Source organism: Macadamia integrifolia, chromosome 11 (assembly GCF_013358625.1).
Source record: "Macadamia integrifolia cultivar HAES 741 chromosome 11, SCU_Mint_v3, whole genome shotgun sequence".
In the NCBI taxonomy this organism is placed as follows: domain Eukaryota; kingdom Viridiplantae; phylum Streptophyta; class Magnoliopsida; order Proteales; family Proteaceae; genus Macadamia; species Macadamia integrifolia.
In genome coordinates, this window is record NC_056567.1 from 28,700,507 (window position 1) to 28,706,377 (window position 5,871).

Consider the following 5,871-nt stretch of genomic DNA (forward strand, 5'->3'; position numbering starts at 1 on the left):
CCCCCCCCCCCAAAAAAAAAGAAGAAGAAAAAAGCTCATTGAATGGAATTTGGCGGAGCCTTTAGCGGTCCGAATTTTTGATAAAATTCGGAAAAATTCGGTTCGGCCGAATAATTCGCGAATTATTCGGCCGAATTGATAACTCTGGGCCAGACGCATTAGCGCACAAAATTATCATCCCACCACCTACGAAATCAAAAATATCATCCCTGTGTATGCTTATATATGAGCGCTCTCATTGCCCCTTGGTGTTGGTGTAGGGGCTAACTGACCAGGCAATAATCTCTTGCCTATATATATATATATATATATATCTAGGGAAAAAGGACTTTGTCCAGGAGTGTGGTGCCTGCACCCAAACTCAGGATGGGATGACATGACCGCCCCATCCCTGAGAAGCCGAAATCCCTTACTTATTGATGCTTTAGGATGTGTTCCCATTGGTCCTTGTGTTGGTGTAGGAGCCGTTCTCCCGGACATAAAAATTCTCTCCCATGTGATATCCAAGCCCAACCTAACCATAAGTCCTCTTACCTCAACCCAAGCCCAACACAACCTTGAGGTCGACAGAGATAGCCAGGCCTATCCTAGCCCAACCCAGCCCCAGTTGACCTTGATTGAGCGAGGTTGAGTTGGCTTGAGTTGGCTTGACCTTGTCTGGCCTTATTTTCTTCCATTTGTGTCTTATGCATTATTAAATAAAATAAAAAAACTAGCAATAGATCGATACACAATTAAAGTCTATTGATAAGGGTTTATATTCATAAATCATAATGGTGATTATATAAAAGGATTTATATTCATAATGATCATCTCATTATTTAAATTGCCGTCATACTTATAGGCTCATAATGGTGTCATTATTTATATAAATAAGGGTTTATATAAAATCATGGTCAGGCCAGGCTAAATCCAAGGCCTCAACCTTGGTCAAAGATTTTCAACCCTAACCTGCCCTCAGGGCAAAAAATCTTGGCCTTGACCCTATTCGGGCTCAGGGGGTTCGAGTCAATAGGACCAAACTTACACCCCTAGGCGTTGTTATTTTCTTTTATATATTTGATGGTGGTTTTAACAAAATGCTGCTATCGGGTTTAACAATCGTCAATACCTAATTGACATCTAAATAGTAATTTACATTGATAATTATATTATAGTGCTACTATATGTTAGTTTTTTAATGAGGAAAAAAAAAACCTACCCTTTTTGACCTTTCCCACTTCTTCTTCTCCTTGTTTCTTCATCATCTTCTCCTTCTCTATTTCTTTTTCGCTTATTCTTCTTCTTCTCACTCTATGTCTCTTCTTCTCCATCTATAAAAGGATGTGGCGAGTTGAAGGGGAGGGCATGCCATGACCTTCTTTATCTCTTCTTCATTGATTTAAATTTCTGATTTTTTTTTTCCACAGGGGCTAGGTCGCATGGAGGTTGGTGTCATGGCGGGGTTGGCTCATGTAGAGGAAGTGGGAAGAGAAAACATGATGGAGGTTGTTGCAGCGTTGACGGGGGTTGCATATACGAGAGGGGCTGAGGAAGGTGTTATTTATAAGGGGCTGATTTTCGCAAGGGGTGGGTTGCTAATGGCGTCCAACACAAAAGCCTGGGCTTTAGGGTGGAGAGGCCCTTCCAAGGTCTTAATCCAAGTAATCGCATATTACTTAACCAATGTGGAAATTAAATACCCCTCCCATTCCTTGCCATGGAGCACAATTACTACATCAACTCCCCAAGATTTAGACCATGGCCCAACATGACCGGTGCACAAATAATCCACGATACCACTTAATAATGTCTTACTTAAGACCCTCAACTTCAGGGCAAAGAGGCCCTTCCACAAGGTCATAATCCTGGTAGCCGCACATTACTTGACCAATATGGAGATTAAACTCCCTCCCATTCCTGGCCATGGAGCGCGCTTACTGCATCTACTCTCCACAACTTTAGACCATAGGCCCCGACATGACCGATACAAAATAACTCGCTCTGTGACCAGTTATTGGTGTTTAACCTAAAATTTTGAGCTTCGGGTTAAGAGACCCTTCCAAGGTCATAAACTTAGTAATCACACGTTACCTCACCAACGTGGGACTAAAATCCCCTACCATTCTTGGCAATGGAGTGCCCTTGCTATAGCAACTCCTTCTAACTTTTGACCATGGGCCCCAACATGGCCGGTGCATGAACAACCGGCTCTGATACCATTTAATGGCATCTAACCCAAAAGCCTAAGCTTCATGGTGGAGAGACCCTTCCAAGCTATAAACCAAGTTGCACACTACCTAACCTCTCATTCCTAGCCATGGAGTGCACTCACTGTAACAATTGCGGGAGTACATTTGTTTGGTTTTCATAAGGGGTAGGTTACAATGTTGTTATGGGGGTTGGGCAAGAGTGGGGTTGCGCGGGGCAAGGTGGGGCGAAACGGGGAGGGAAAGAGGGTGGGGTGGTGCTGGGTTGGAGTGGAGGGTGGGATGGGGTTAAGAGTGCGGTGGGGGGTTGTGGTGGTTGCGGAGGGGCTCGCTCACTAGAGAGGGTACGGGAGACCTATGTTTTTTTTTTAATAAAATATTTACTATTCGTGGTGGTAAAAGAAAACCTCCAATGATTTATATGTATTAATAAATAAAAAAGTATATTAATATCAATAATTTTTTTGTAATAAATTAATTTTGCAATGGTAAAATTCCATGACTGGAGATTATTTTATGGCAACATTATACAATAACCAACGGAAAATAAAATCTACTACAGTGATAATTTTATCGCCACAATTCAAATATGGTGGTCCATTCGGTGATGGATTTCGAGTAAAAAAAAGATTCCATTATATGCTTTGGTCGACAGTTGTTAGATATATAATGGTCATAATTTCCGCTGCTGTTGAGCACATTTCTTATAGTGTTTTCAAAAAAGAAATCAAGTTAATCCATAAACCTTTATCTTTCTCAATGTTTTTTGTTGGGAGGGTGTGAGTTATGCTTGAATCTTGATCTTCAATTGACGTGAGATATAATCATCCAATAAAAAAGAAATCAAAAGGGTGCATCTTGTTTTCACCAAAATGGTGAAGTGAGAAGTTGGGACCTTCTGTTGTTTGCCCTTTGTCTTATTTCTAAAAGTTACTTACTGTAGGGATAAGAAAAGGATTTCAAATACTTTGAAAGTCATGTTTCATTATTAAAAGTCACATATTTTTTAAATAGACATGTGAAATGAAAGAATTTATACTCGTTGAAAACAAAAATAATATATTAAAAAGAAAAAAAAATATTTTTTTCCCACTAACTTTGGTTACAATAAGATTTTCTCAAATCAGAATATGATAATGTTATTTTATGAGCGGAGGTTGGGCACCCTTGGAGCTAACGGATTGGAATGGAAGGGGTAGAGTGACTTTTCCAAGGGAGAAGAGATGTAAACACAATGTTGGGCACAAGCACAACCCTAACGTGCCCAACCTACACCCGCATTTTTATATAGTACTTATAATTTACAATTGGTGCAAGAAGTGATCCAATTTATGTGACTTGGAAGGATGATGTGTCCAATCTGAATTGTCGGACATATAAGATGTTTTTATGTTGATTATAATTTGGTTGTCCAACAATCACATGTCTCCCCCTGTGTTAAAGACTAGCGAAAGTTTTCCTTCACCCATGAATCTATTGTCATAATTATTTGCCCCCTTGTCTAGTGAAGGCCAAACCACCCTTCACTGTTGCCATAATCCCATCTAAGAGCAATGACAACCATCTCTTGGTGAAGGGATTCCGTCTTTCACGAGTGAAGGAAAACTCAGTCCTAAGACTTTTACCCTTTTTATCTATAGTTACCAAATAATTATTTCAAAAAATTGACTTTTTAATCATTTATTTGTTTTTAAGTTTTACCTTGCTAGATGCTGATTGATTCAGAACTTTCACACATTGATGATGGAATTATGTGCGTTTAACTTGCTTTTTCTTGAAAGCTTTGGCACAGCCTCCTCAAGTCTAGAAAATCTTCACACATCTATGCTTACTCAACACCACCAATGGCTTGTGGGCTCTCAACATAAGGCGTACAAACCATAGTTGGTATAAACCTATCAAACAGCTCTGTGTTGAAAAGTAAGATTTTTTTTTTTTGGGGGGGGTTGGGGGGGGTGGGGGGTTTAGAGAAAAAATGACTTAGAATTTCCTTTCTGGGCTTCCCTTTCCTCCGAATTTCATATTGTACAAGCTAAGTTATGGAATGTTGCTGACCTAAGTCTATTAATTTTACCCTAAAAAAAAAATGTTACCATGAAACCGTAAGCTCCCAAGCAGTGGGAGGAGACTAGGGCTCCGACCGCATGCCTGTTGAAGAATAAACCGATGACTTCATAGGCAGTGGGCTTGGTTTAAAGGAACCCAACGGAGCCCGTAGGAGGAAGTGATTTTCAATAGGGCACGTTGTCACTGCTTATGGACCCGAACCTGAGTGATCTATCCATGACTAGGATGAAGCTTGGGTGAAACTAAGTGGAGTTCTCAGTGCTGCTTATCCAGTTAAAGAAGCGACCCCATAGACTTTTTATTAATAGATGTATCATAATGCGATCTCCCAATTGTGCAGCTAATCAGGTTCAGCTCCATCTAGGGGTGTCAAAAAAACCCAGTCAACCCGAACCAGCCCTAAGCCCGAACAGGGCTTGGGCCAAGATTTCAGCCCATAGGGTGGGTTAGGGTTGAGATTTTCAGGCCCAACCCAACCATGTGTATTAAGTATATAATCATATAAATATGCTAATAATTACTAATGGGTACTTGTACAAAAAGGTCATTCGTTTTCCACAATCTACATATACAAAAACTTTGCTTTTGGCCTTTGCAATGTATCAAGATCAAGCAACCAAGTAACCGATAGTATTGGGTTAAACCCATCCCAATCAGGGTCCATCAAGGTTGGGTTGGATTAGGCTAAACCCAACAGGGTTGAGCCTGGGCTGAGATATCCCAGCCCCGACCTAGGGTTGGGTTGGGCTTAGGTTGAGTTAAGAGACCTTAACTCCATTGACACTGCTAGCTCCTTCTGTTTCCAGGTTGAAACCACAGGAGGAAAAATTTCCAAGATTATGGTTGTTAATTTATGCTGTTCTTGCAAATTTTCCTTTCGCATGGTAGATATGACGACTACATTGAAATATCCACCCATGGATAGTTTTCCTTATACATCACAATTTTTCCTTGTTCGCCTTTTTTTTTTTTTTCTGAAACATATATAAAATATCAAGACCTTGATATTAAGACTACATTATCGTATGTTAGGCCCCCTTATGTAAAAAAATTATGGTGTAAAAATATCATTTTTACAAGGGAAGATTTGTTAGAAGTATTTGGGATAAACTCCCAACTACATTCCTCAATATAATATGAAATTAAAATATCAATTATATAAGAATGACTAGATATAAAGGAGCCCCAGTTGAATCCTGAACCCTTCAAGAAACCTCCAAGTTCTGCAACAATGTGAAATGAGCTTTTTCCGATATCCCAAGCTAGCTAACTCTACCTTAAGAAGCCCTGGTCAGTTATGATCAGAACAATACAGCAAAATTATCTAAAACATCAAAAGTAATAAGGAAGCATTTTGGGGAACTTGGGTTTGGGTTTCTGAAACAGGAAGAATAAGAAAATAAGTACCAAAATTGAAGATTCTACTGATAATATTTCCAATGAATTATTAAAGTGGCGAGTGAACTGCTTAATTACAGACTATTTAATACACACACCCCAAAAAAAAATGCAGAACAGAAACAGCTTAAGACCTACACTGCACAGAATTATTGGCTTCTCTTAGCCAGTACCGATAAAAAAAAATTAAAAAAGATGATGACAAAAAGGGGGGGGG